The 13,882-nt window shown below is 46.7% G+C and overlaps 1 pseudogene; it reads right to left on the bottom strand.

Annotated features, from left to right (window-relative positions):
• Positions 1 to 3,523: 3,523 nt before the first annotated feature.
• LOC112936900 (uncharacterized) lies at positions 3,524 to 12,875 on the bottom strand (annotated as a pseudogene).
• Positions 12,876 to 13,882: the final 1,007 nt, after the last annotated feature.

The raw sequence follows: 13,882 nt of genomic DNA, 5'->3' as shown, positions 1-13,882 counted from the left end.
CTGTGGGCGGCCGCAGCGACGCAGTGATGGTTAATTATATATATAGCGGCGTGCGTGTTGCATGCGTTTTTTGCGGCGTGTCTGTGTGCGTAGAGAGAGATCGAGAGAGAGAGGAGAGAACCACTCGGATACGGTCGGGCTCCCTTCCTCCCAACGAGAACTTAGAAAGTTTGCCTCTGTTACGAATCGACTGCTGAGAGAGAGAGAGTAGATTTTATGGTGGGACATATTTTTCCTTAATATTTAAAATCTTTTAGAGATTGTATGTGGTAGATATGTAGTGTTTAAAATTTCTGAGACTGAAATTTGGTTTAAGATTGTACCGCAAGAAATTATTTAAGGAAATAAAATGTCTGATAGATGGTTACTCCACGATAAAAAAATGGTTAGATGTTTAATTAATTAAATAATTCTAGCTTTATGGATATTCCTAAATAAAAATGGTTTAATTTCAATAATTAACTATTTAAACTTTTTTGTCTGCACCGTAGTTTGCTTTTTGGTTTTTTTTGTTTATCATGTGTTTCATTAATCTATGTTTAAAATTTTCTAAATACCCTTCTTTCGGAAAGTTTTCTGACAATAATGTGTTTGTGCTATGTCTCTAAAAAAATATTTTCTCTTTTTATTACACACTCTTTTCCTTTTGTTTGAGACTTTGACTCCTTTTGGTTGTTTTTCTTTTCTTCCTCCTCATGCAGTTCTCATGCTGTGGAATAAGTTCATATTAGGTCCCTCAATTTGTCACCGAGTTCGAAATTCATCCCTACATCACAAAACTGGATACAACGCATCCCCAAACTTATAAAACCACGCAAATAAGGTCCTATCGTAGTATTGTTTCACGTGTTGCCTACATGGCACTCCACTAGGTCTTCGTTCCACGTGGCGCTTACATGGTAACTTGATCCGAAAAAATAATAAAACCCACGGGACCCACGTCAGCTATACACAAAAAAGTAATAAAAATGATGGGCCCATGTGGCCCCACATGTCATCCTCCCTACTTTTTCATTCTTTCTTCCTCTTTTGCTTCTACAACTATATGTTATCCAGCCACTGTCGGGAGCGCCGCGCTAGCGGAGAGGGCAGACGGGAACGCCACGAGGGAGGAGGCGAGATCGTCGGGCCGGCTGACGTGGGAGGAGCGGCGGCGCTATCCAGCCGGCGGGAGGGAGGGAAAGGAGCGGCGGTGCACGGGGTCGGTGTTCGGAGGAAGGGCAGGAGAGGAGTGACACCGCGTGGGGACTGGTGGGAGAGAGCGGCCCGGAGGCCGGCGGGAGAGGATCAGCGGCGCACGCTGGCCCGGAGGGTCGGAGGGAGAGGAACAGCGGCGCATGCCGTGCCGCCGGAAAGGTCAACCAACAGGAGCGCTGCAAAGGTAGGAAGCGAGCTCGTAAGGGCAGCCAGCGAGAGAGGAGCGGAGGTGCGCGGGGGTCTGCGGCCGGCGGGAGAGCGGCGGCGGTGCACGAGGACCGGCAGGAGGGAGCGGCGCGCGCACTACTACAAAAGTGATTTATCTTACGAGACCCCATGATTTTTTGCAAACGGACCATAACTAGTGGCGTTTATAAAAATCGATGGTCATTTTTGCATGCAGCCCCTTAAGTGGCCTGTATGGAAAAATCGATTTTCCCGTACAGGCCTCTTAAGAGGACAGTATGCAAAAATGAGATCATTTTCGCTTGCGGCTCACTTAAGCGACCGCATGGAAAAATCGATTTTTCCATACGGACCACTTAAGGAGCCGTATGCAAAAATAAAATTTGAAAAATTTAAAACTAGTTTATCTCACTCATATGAACTTTAAATTAGATGATTATTTTTCCTAAAAGTTTCTAAAATCATGCTCTGTCATGTTATTATGTTCATACTGCCATTATTTTGGCCTTTTTTCTTGTGACTTTGTTTTATCAATTAAAATTTTGAATTTCAAAATTTTGAAGCAGTAATGATTTCAGCTGAAAAAGTCATCAACAACAAAGTTGTATAACTTATCAAGATCTATAACTTATTTTTTGGTCATTTCTTCATCAGACAAAGTGATAGTAACATTTTCACAAAATTTGCATATCTCTTATATAGTTTATAAAACTTTATAAGAGAGATATGTGCATTTTGTGAACAATCTTACAAATCATTTTGTCGGATGAAAAAATAACCAAAATAAAAGTTATAGATCTTGATAAGTTATGACACTTTGTTATTGATAACTTTTTAAGTTGAAATCATTTAGTATTTGAAAATGTTGTTTGAAATTGTCATAATTTGAAATTCAAATTCAAACTGTCGAAAAAAAGTCATATAGAAAAATGACCGAAACAAAAGTTGTAGATCTTGATGCATTTTACAACTTTGTTGTTGACAATTTTTTCATTTGTATCATTTACTACCCGAAAATTTATTTGAATTTCTTATATTTTAAAATTAAAAGTAAATTTCACAGAACTACAGATACTATGACCAAATTATCACAAAACTACATATTTAACTCGGTGTATCACAAAACTACACATTTAACACCAAATTTATCACAAAACTACACATTTAAGATGAAGTGTCACAAAACTACATATTTAGTAACTAAATTATCACAAAACTACAGGTTTAGAATCAATTTAATAAAAAGTAAAGATGTTTATAGCTCCATCATAACAATGGTGCTAGGGATTTAAACTCCAAAAGTTTTAGTTTTGTGATAAATTCAATATTAAATATGCATTTTTACGATATTTAATCTAAAATCTGTAGTTTTGTGATAAATTTGGTGCTAAATGTGTAGTTTTGTGATACAACTCCTTAAATCTGTAGTTTTGTGATAATTTGGTCAAAATACCTGTAGTTTGTGAAATTGACTGTGAAATTAAAATTTTCTATAGTTCAATAAAACTCAGATAGAGAAATGACCAAAAGAAAAACAGGACACCTAAATGAGTTCTACAACTTTGTTTTTGACAGCTTTTTCATACGAGTTGATTTAGTGCCATAAAAATCGATTAGAAATTTCAAATGAAAATTTTCCCTCCTCACCACTTCAAAATATTTCATCTTTCATCCTCCTCTCTCTCTCCCCCCCTGATATTTTTCCCTTCTCCTCACTCTTTCTCTTCCTCTCTCTCACTCTTTCTCTCCTCTCCCTCTCTTTCTCTTCCTCTCTCGGTACCGAGCACGAGTGGGCGGCGTGCGCGTGCTGGTGGCTAGCGGCTGCCGCGTCGTCCCCGTCGCTCGGGCTGCCCCCTTCGCGGCGGCGCCGACTGATGTGCTTGAGGGTGTCCCGATATTTCGATGAGAGGGATAAGTAGATTGGATGGAGTGACGTTGGCGATCCGACTACAACTATCCAGGGATGTTGCGCCTTAGCAATCGTTACACCAACTCCAGAGGCGGTGTAAGCAATCGAGAACCAGCAAGAACAAGATGAACAAGCAACTAAATTTGCGAATCAAAGATGTTTGATTGAATCAATAGAAGTAACAAGTGGGGTTCAGTAACAAGCAATCCGGCAATCTAATCGACCACGGGATCAACTCGGCAAAGTAGCGACGCTGTACTTTGATCTAAACAAAACCCGATTATTCTTGGTGGCGGAGAAAGCTATAAGAAGAGGAAGGGGACAACCACAGGGATGCTGGGGTCGTTCTCTAACCCTAGGACGCATCCCTAATGGACCCAACTTGATACACGGCCCATTGGGCCCGAAGAGGTGACGCAACACCGTGGACAGAAAAGAACTCGGTAGAAAAATGAAGATTGCGGCTGCTCCAGAACTGATATGGACAAGAGGCTAGATCCATTTGAAGGTAGACTTGATAGTACTTGCACGCCCAAATCAGAGTTCGCATGAAGTCATGGCGACCGTCAAAAGTTGGGACTGTGCTGCAGTCCGAATCCACCCCGCGCGAATCCTCACCCATTTGATTCTCTCCATTGTTCCTGAATAAAACAAGAGTGCACGTGTCTCCGGGGAATAAATAAGAATCATATGAATTTAAGAATGAATGCACCTGATAGTTGAGTTGACGTGCACGAGCGCGAGTAATAGGACGTTGAAGTTGTACTTGTGGAGGCGTGGATATATCGTTGGTGTTGATGTTCTCATCACCGACCCTGACGACGACGAGGAGGCGCCGACCCTGACGACAATGAGCCTGACCCCGACGGCAACGACGAGTGGGCGGTGACGACAACGAGTGGGCAACGACGATAACGACGCGTGGGCGGCGACGCGGCATTGTGTGTTTAGATGATTTATTATGAGAATGAGTAGTTAATGCTTGTGTGTCACTCTACCCTTGGATTATCTTAACCCCTGCTTAGAATATGATTATCACAAGTAATATATAAATTATTAGTCAAGTTCTCTCTACATTATCTTCCCACGGGATAAAATAAATACGATACCCTTGGAATATTCTCGGGTGAAATGCTACAATGGTATATCCATGCGCTTGTGGATGAACTCTGTAACCATAATATACCAGGAGTATTTCTGGGCCATTGCTGGGAATTATATTTCTAGTAATGTCGTTAAGAAATACCAACACACGGGCGGGGCTGTTAGTGTTATGGATACCACATACCTAATAGTAGTTGACTAAGCACGACAAGGCCCACCACATACCATATCTTATACGGAATCATACCTCGTATATAGAAGGAGATTCGGATAAGGAAGGACAAATAGAGTTCTATATGAAAATGACAAGGACTACCTGGATTGTATCCATATTGGTCTCCCTAGTTCTTCTTGGACAAGGGGACACCTATGGGTATAAATACAAGCCCCCCAGGAGGAGAAAAAGCAAGCCACAAGACCAACAAGACACAACATATACATAAGCCAACACACACCGCCAGATCTCGACATCAGAGATTAGCCTAGACATACCGCATCCGGTGCCTACGGAGGCCGGCTAGAGGGATCTAGCGCTATCTCTGATCTCGACGAGTTCATGCTCGAGGAGGAAGACTACCCTGTCGTTGACTACGTGTTGGTTATCCCTGCCACCAAGTTGACGACAACTAGATAGGTTTTCCCAAATATTCTACTTGTGTGATCCAGATAAATAAAGAGCAACACCGGTTCCGGCCAATAGGATGTAGGGCTATTACCTGTTAGATAAGGTGCCTGAACCTGTATAAAAATCCATGTCTCCATCTCTTTTACCTCAATCTCGCATATACCTTGGTATCGACGATCCCTATACCATCCAAATACCGTAGTCGCGGTACCACCCGTCGACAGCGGCGACGACGACCTCCCCGCGGCGACGACGACGGCGGCAAGCGGCAGCAGCGAGGTCAGGCGCGGTGGATCCAGCGCGGTGGCGGCGAGGTCGGGCGCGACGACGACGACCACCCCGCGGTGTCACGCCCAGAAATTCTCGAACTAGAATTTCTAAGCTGAATGTGCATTAAATCCCTATCCAGGACCAGCCAGGGTACACAAACGACAATTGTTGACATACAGATCCACGTCTTACAAAAATAGAAAAGATTACAAATGCTGCGGAAAAGATAAAAGCGAGCTAAACCGGGAAGCTTGACTTCAGCAGCGGGCGACTCCACTCCACAGGCAATCCTTGACGGCAGCGACGAAACCAACTTTGACAAAACAGCTCCAACTAGGAAGATCTTCAGCTCTGGTGTGGGAGAAAAGAGAGCAAGACTGAGTACTACCCACTGTACTCAGCAAGTCATACCGGAAGAGGAGGTATGATGCAGGATATAACCAAAGGAGGCTAGGGGTTCTTTTGCATAAAGCTAGCATTTAAAAGCAGTAGTTGAAAGCAGTAAAACAGTTGTAGTAATTATCAATATTAACCAAACACTGTCCAACGCTACACCACGTTGCAACAGGCCCAACCAACCACCTGAACTACACCCGTTCATTAAGCTAAACTAGGGGTGAGACTAATCACGGTGAATCTGGTTGATCGCCCATAACCGCGGGCACGGCTATTCGAATAGTTTTACTCTGGCCAGAGGTGTACAACTGTACCCACAAGACACGATTCCACACATGTCGCCATGCCCCGAAGTATCACCATGATACTGCAAAGGGGGAAATCGTGACAAGACCCTCCACATAACCCTCCCCTAACCATCCACACCACGCTAAGGTTTCACCCCCACCCCTCAAAAGGCAGTGGGCGGTCCCCTCTTGCGCCGCAGTGAATCCGGCAGCTGGACAACCGGACACCCCGGCCGACCCAACTCCATCACGCCCACCCTCGCCACCGGTGCCTAGGAAAGGGTCGAGCTATACTTCAGATCAAGCAGTTACCCACTCCCGCTTGGGGTAAGCACGGTAAGTCTCCCAGGGTTTCCCGTGAACCGGTCCTTAATTGCCATGGGTGCGACCAGCAAAACCATGCACCCACAGCCCACCATTCAGTGTATTTTAATTAACCAACACCCTTGCGGTGGCACCAATCCAAAGCTATTGCCAATAATCAAAGTCTATGCTTTAATGTGATTCCCTTTTTGTGTACTAGTAGAACTAAGCATGGCTAAGCATTTCCTAAATCAACATCTAGTCATTTTAATACCCAAGTTGTCAATGGCATAAGGTAAACAATATATGGCTGAGTAGTAGGACCCATCCCACATGATATTGTAAAAGAATGCAACATTTAATAGAAATGCGGGATATTTGTAAATTGGGTACAATATGATCAAACGTATTGCATGACTTGCCTTGCTCTCGCACTGATGAGACCTCAGCAACGTCTTCGAGAAACCGCGGATCGACGAAACGGCCGAAATCTACGCGACAAACAAAGCACACAAGCAAAACATGCTATAAGACTACTGAAACAGGAAACAAAACTATTTTTAATGGATTCTTTGCATTTTTCTTGATTTACTGAGACTTGAATGGACTTAAACGGAGCTCGGATGAATTACTTATGAATTTTAGAAGATAAACTGTGTTTTTACTAATAAAGAAAAAGCCTTAATCACTTTATTGCGCAATAAAGCCCAGGGCTGACGTCAGCGAAAGGGGGCGCCGGCACGTGGGCCCCACGGGTCAGCGGCTCCAAAGGGAGGGAGGTGGCGCCTGGCAGGTGGGCCCCACCAGGCGGTGGCTCAAAGGGGAGGCGAGGGAGGCGCCGGCCGGGCTCGGCTCGGCCTCAAGGCCGACCGGCCGACCAAGGCGAGGCGGCGGCGAGGCACGGCCACCGACGGCGGTGACCGGCGGTGCGGGAAGCGGCGGCGACGGCCGAAAGGTGGCGGCGCATGGCCGAAGGCGACGGCGGCGGCCGAAGACGACGGCTCACGCGCGGAGGGCGGCGGCAACACCCAAAGAAGGGGAGGAGAGGAGTTAGGGATGGAGAGGACGACCGCGACGACCCAAAATGGCCGGCCGGAGATGGAAACAATGGTGAGCTCACGAGGGAATCGGAGCTCCGGCGGTGATTCGCGGCAACGAAGCGGCGGCCGAGGTGCGGGCTGGCTCAGTGAGCGCGACGGCGGCGACTGCGCGGCGCGGCGGTGGCTATAGTGGCAGCGGCGCGCGACCGGAGATGGGCGGCGGTGGCGGAGCTCGGGTGTGACAGCGCGGGTGCGGTAGGGGATGTGGGAGAGGACGGCAAATGGGGGAAACGAAAGAGGGGACTCGGGGCAGCGATTTATAGGTGCGGAAGGGGGCGGACGTGGCCGGGGAGGTGGCCGAAACCGCCGGCGACGTGGGGTGGAGAGAGAGACAGAGTGCCGCCCTCTCGAGCGCGTGCGCGGGGCAGGAGCGACAGGGCGTGGGCGGCGTCGTGGGGAGGACGCGGGAACGGCGCGGCGTGGGCGCGGGAGGAGCGGAGGAGGTGGGGCGGCAGCGGCGGTTGCCGGCGTGGGGCGGCAGCTGGAGGAAGGGGACGACCTGACAGGTGGCCACCTGTCAGCGTCCCGAAGAGAGGGGGAAGGGGAAACGGGCCGGCCCAAGGAAGGAGGCCGAACGCGGCTAGGCGAGCTGGATCGGGCCGACGGCCCAAGAAAGAAAAAGAGGAAAAGAAAAGGGAAAAAGGAAAAAAAAAGGAAAAAGGATTTTTCCTGGGATTAAAATATTGCGCTTGCTCATTTTTAATTGGTTAAAATTATTTCCAAGGCTCTGAAAATTCCACTAAAAATCTTGTTAATGCATTGGAGCATGGGGAACTCAAGAAAAATTCCACCATGCTATTTCCGATTATTAATTGCATTTATTAATTAGGGAATTAGCTCTAGGATAATTAAGATAATTTCTTCGGACGATTTATTTAGCCAATTTTTAAAGCAAGGAGAGGGGGAAACTTCAGGGCGTGACAAACCTACCCCCCTTAAACGGAATCTCGACCTCGAGATTCGGAAGAGCTGGCGAAGAGGTGCGGGTGGGTGGCCTTCAACTCATCTTCTCTTTCCCAAGTGGCTTCTTCCTCTGAGTGGTGGCTCCACTGAACCTTGCAGAATCTTATTACTTTGTTTCTGGTCCTTCTCTCGCTGGTTTCGAGGATACGAGTTGGCTTCTCCGCATACGTCAAGTCTTCCTGGATTTCGATTTGATCCGGACTTGCCTGTTCCTCAGGAACTCTCAAACATTTCTTCAACTGGGAGACGTGGAACACATTATGGATGCCAAGCATGTTGGAGGGAAGCTCAAGCTGGTAAGCAACTTCACCCCTGCGTTCCAAAATCCGATATGGTCCCACAAAGCGTGGTGCCAACTTTCCTTTGGTTTGGAAGCAGTGTACTCCCCTGAGCGGAGTGACACGGAGATACACATAATCCCCTGCTTGGAAAACGAGCTCCCTTCGGCGGTTGTCTGCATAGCTTTTCTGCCGAGATTGCGCGATTCTCAATCTTTCCCTGACAGCTCTAACTTTTTCTTCTGCCTCATTTAAAGCTTCTGTACCAAACAACTGGCGTTCCCCTGTCTGATCCCAGAAGAGCGGAGTACGACACCTTCGTCCATACAGTGCTTCAAACGGTGCCATTTGCAGACTAGCCTGGTAACTGTTGTTGTAGGAGAACTCAGCATACGGCAAGCTTTTGTCCCATGCTCCACCAAAGTCAAGCGCACAAGCTCTTAACATATCCTCCAATATTTGGTTGACTCGCTCGGTCGGACCATCAGTCTGCGGATGGTAGGCTGTGCTGAAGTTTAGACGGGTTCCCAATTCTTCTTGCAATTTCTGCCAGAACTTTGAAGTGAATTGGCTTCCTCGATCAGACACGATCTTCTTAGGTACACCATGTAAACACATGATTCTTGCTAGATAGAGTTCTGCTAATTTCTTCCCTGAGTAGGTAGTGTGCACCGGAATGAAGTGAGCCACTTTGGTGAGTCGGTCAACGACTACCCAAATAGAATCATGCCCCGATGATGTCCTGGGCAAACCGGTGATGAAATCCATTCCGATTTCTTCCCACTTCCATTCTGGAATCTGAAGTGGCTGTAGCAAACCTGCTGGCCTTTGGTGTTCTGCCTTTACTCGCTGACAGACGTCACAGAGTGCTACGAATTCAGCTATTTCCTTTCTCATGCTGACCCACCAGAACTTTTCTTTGAGGTCTTGGTACATTTTGGTACTGCTGGGATGAATGGAATACTGAGTTTGATGAGCCTCGGTTAGTATCAGGTCTTTTAATTCCTTGTTTTCGGGTACACACATTCTTTCTCCCATCCAGATTGTTCCTTGTTCGTCCTCAACAAAACCTCAGGCTTTTCCAACCCTCATGTTCTTTTTGAGCTCTGCTATTTCAGGATCACTTGCTTGAGCTATGCAAACCTGCTCCACCAGTGTGGGCGGTGCCTCTAGAGCAGCCACGAATCCGTGCTCAACTATACCAAGGTTCAAATGTTCCAAATCACGTTGAACCTCACAGCATAGTTCCTCTACCCATGCGACGTTGCAGTGACTCTTCCTGCTCAAGGCGTCTGCAACCACATTAGCCTTGCCGGGATGATAGTGTATTACCATATCATAATCTTTGATTAGCTCCAACCATCTTCGTTGTCAGAGATTCAGATCAGGTTGGGTGAAGATGTACTTTAGACTTTTGTGATCTGTATATACCTCACAACGGTTACCGATGAGATAGTGCCGCCAGATCTTTAAAGCATGAACAACTGCGGCCAATTCCATATCGTGGGTCGGGTAGTTGCCTTCATGAGGACGCAACTGCCGTGAAGCATAAGAAACCACTTTGCCATCTTGCATCAACACACATCCTAGCCCCTGGCGAGATGCATCACAATAAACCTGGAAATCTTTCGTCTGATCAGGCAGAATTAAAACTGGTGCAGACACCAACCGTCGTTTGAGTTCTTCAAAACTCCTATTGCATTCAGCAGACCAGATAAACTTTTCTTCCTTCTTCAATAGTTGTGTCATTGGCTTGGCAATTTTAGAGAAGTTCTCAATGAACCGACGGTAATAGCCCGCAAGTCCTAAGAAACTCCGAACCAGAGTGACTGTCCTTGGTGGGGTCCACTTGGTAACCGACTCCACATTTGCTGGATCCACCGCTACTCCTTGAGCATTCACGATGTGACCGAGAAACTGAACTTCCTTAAGCCAGAAGTCGCACTTGCTGAACTTGGCATATAGCTGGTGCTCTTTTAACTTTTCAAGTACCAGCCGGAGATGCTGCTCATGTTCTTCCTCGGACTTAGAGTAGATAAGTATGTCATCGATGAAAACCACGACAAACTTGTCCAGAAATTCCATAAACACCTTGTTCATCAAATTCATGAAGAAGGCAGGTGCATTAGTGAGTCCGAAAGACATAACTGTGCATTCGAACAACCCGTACCGAGTGATGAATGCTGTCTTTGGAATATCCTCTTCGCGGATCCTCAACTGGTGATAGCCTGATCGCAGGTCGATCTTAGAGAACACTGTAGCTCCTTTCAACTGATCAAACAGATCATCAATCCTTGGCAACGGATACTTGTTCTTAATAGTGACCTCATTGAGTGCGCGGTAGTCGACGCACATCCTTTTGGTTTTATCTTTCTTTTCCACAAAAATAACTGGAGCACCCCAAGGCGACGTGCTCGGGCGGATGTATCCCTTCTGTAACTGTTCATCAACTTGCTTCTTGACTTCCGCCAACTCGTTGGCTCCCATTCTGTAAGGCCTCTTGTGGATCGGTGCAGTTCCAGGTACCAAGTCAATCCGGAACTCGATATCCCTTTTTGGTGGCATTGTTGTCAGATCATCCGGAAAAACCTCTGGATACTCTCTGACTATGGGAATATCCTCCAACTTCTTAGTGGTTTTCTCCACTACTACCTCTTGTTCTTCACCCGCAGCCTGGTTTAAACTGATCACTGGCTTCTGCGGCACTGGAGACTGGAAGGTTACCACTTCTCCTTTCACATTGGTCAACTTGATGGTGCGGCTAGCGCAATCAATCACTCCTCTGTGCCTTGTCAACCAATCCATTCCAAGTATGACATCTAGGTCCTTGGATTCGAGAAGAATGAGGTTGGCTGGAAAAATCAACCCTTGGATTTCAACTGTCATTGACGGGCAATAGTGAGTTGTGGTCATGCCTCCTCCAGGAGTATGAACTCGCATAGGTATCTTAAGCTTCACTAAAGATAACCCATGTGCACCAGCAAAACGCTTAGAAATGAAGGAATGAGTTGCACCAGAATCAAACAATATTTTTGCCGGTGTCGAGTTGACAGGAAATGTGCCCAATATAACCTCTGGTGCTGACTGCGCCTCCTCTGCAGACGCATGATTGACACGGGCCTGCACAAACATGGGTCCAGCATGTCTTGGCTTCGGGCACTTTCCAACCGTGTGTCCGGGTTTGTTACAATTGAAGCAGAGTTCGGGCTTTTCTCCCAACCTCTTGGGCTGTTCTGGCAGAGCTGGCTGAGCTGGCTGATCTGACTGAGCTGGAATCATTAATGGACTTGGAGTCGGGTTGAGGCTGCTGTGACTGCCACTGTTGTTGTTCTTGTTGAAATTACCCGGGTGGTAGGGACGATGTTGCCTGATAATCATGGTGGAAGGTCCACCCTGATGTCGCATCGTGGGGCGAAGCTTCTGATTTTTCCCCTGGGGAGTTCTGAACTGAGCTGCCTTCCTCTTACGGTTCATTTTGTTACACTGCTCCTCTTGACGGATAGCCTTGTCCACAAGCTTCTCAAAGTCCTCATAGTCTCTAGAGATCAACTGGTTGGTCAATTCATCATCAAGACCAGACATAAACTTCTCCTGCCTCTCGGCATCGGTACGCACGTCCTCAGGGGCGTAGCGCGCGAGGCGGTTGAACTCTTGCAAATACTCTATAACTGTTCTGGTTCCTTGTTGCAGGGAATGGAACTCTCTCTTCTTTTGTGCCACAATTCCCTCGGGAACCTGTGCTTTATTGAAACTATGACAAAACTCTGTCCAAGTAACCTCTGCCCCAGCCGGACGGGTCACCATGTAGTTGTCCCACCAAACAGAAGCGGGACCTTGCAGCTGGTGTGTAGCAAAAGCAACCTTCTCTTGCTCGTTGCATTGCAAAAGATTCAGCTTCTTCTCAATAGCACGAAGCCAGTCGTTGGCCTCGATTGGGTTGGTGGTGCTTGAGAAGGTGGGCGGCTTGACACGAAGAAATTCTAATAGTTTGGACTGAGGAGGTGGAGGACCAAACTGCAGGTTCTGCTACTGCTGCTGTGCTTGCTGCTGCAACACCTGATGGTACTGTTGCTGCATCTGTTGCATCATCATTGTCATCATCTGAGTCTGATTGTCCAACACCTGAGCAATTGTTGGGTTCTCGGGCGGTGGGGACGGACTGTTGCCAGATGCACTGTTGGCACGTGCTCCATCGATCAGCTCTTCGCTGCCACTGGCGTTGTTGGAGTCACGGGAACCATTCCTTGTCTTCACCATCTGAGGGGGATAGGTAGAAATATGAGAAAAGAAAGAAAAACAGGAGGCTCAGAAACTAATCTTGCTTATGAATTTAAGTGCAATTATCTTAATCTTGATTAAAACACTGAAAAAGAGGCACGCAACTCCTAATTGAGGCAGTCATACCACTGACACATGATATCGACCACCGACTAACCCTCAAGCAACAAACCTAAACACGAAAACTAGCAAGCAAACAGACTAAGAAGACGATAAAGCTAAGGGCGGCGACTCTGAAGCTCGGGGCGGCGCTTGCAATCGAGGGATAGGACTGACATCTAAAGTAGACAAGGGATAGGAACCAATTCATGCTCAAATCCAAATTAAACAAAGCAACAAATGACTCAAATAAATAACCTAGCATGGTGATTTTTATGCATGGAACAACCTTTTCCACGAACCGAGACAAAAGACACTAATGCAACTGACTAAACAATAAATTAATGCATAGACTAGTTGCATGGAAAATGATGCGCATAACATTGCCCCATCGAACATAGACACGACCTAATGCATAACCCCCAATAGATTCCCGACTGACTGTCGAATAAACTCCAAATAAAATTTTACTAAAACCCTAGACTGAGCTAATTTTAAAGATCCGATCCGAATGAACGACCAAGATTTTTTTTCCCACCAACCAAAGAGGCAAACCCCAAATTTTCCCGAAACAAAATCCAAGTGAAAAAGGCATATGCATATGAAAAAGGGTTCAGAGGGCTCCTAGGTTTTCTAGTTGGCTTGCCCTACGGTCAAGGTCGGCTCTGATGCTAACTTGTCACGCCCAGAAATTCTCGAACCAGAATTTCTAAGCTGAATGTGCATTAAATCCCTGTCCAGGACCAGCCAGGGTACACAAACGACAATTGTTGACATACAGATCCACGTCTTACAAAAATAGAAAAGATTACAAATGCAGCGGAAAAGATAAAAGCGAGCTAAACCGGGAAGCTTGACTTCAGCAGCGGGCGACTCCACTTCACAGG

Source organism: Oryza sativa, chromosome 11 (genome assembly GCF_034140825.1).
Source record: "Oryza sativa Japonica Group chromosome 11, ASM3414082v1".
NCBI lineage: Eukaryota > Viridiplantae > Streptophyta > Magnoliopsida > Poales > Poaceae > Oryza > Oryza sativa.
Note: the sequence above shows the minus strand (reverse complement) of the source record. Positions and strands in the feature narration are given on the sequence as shown.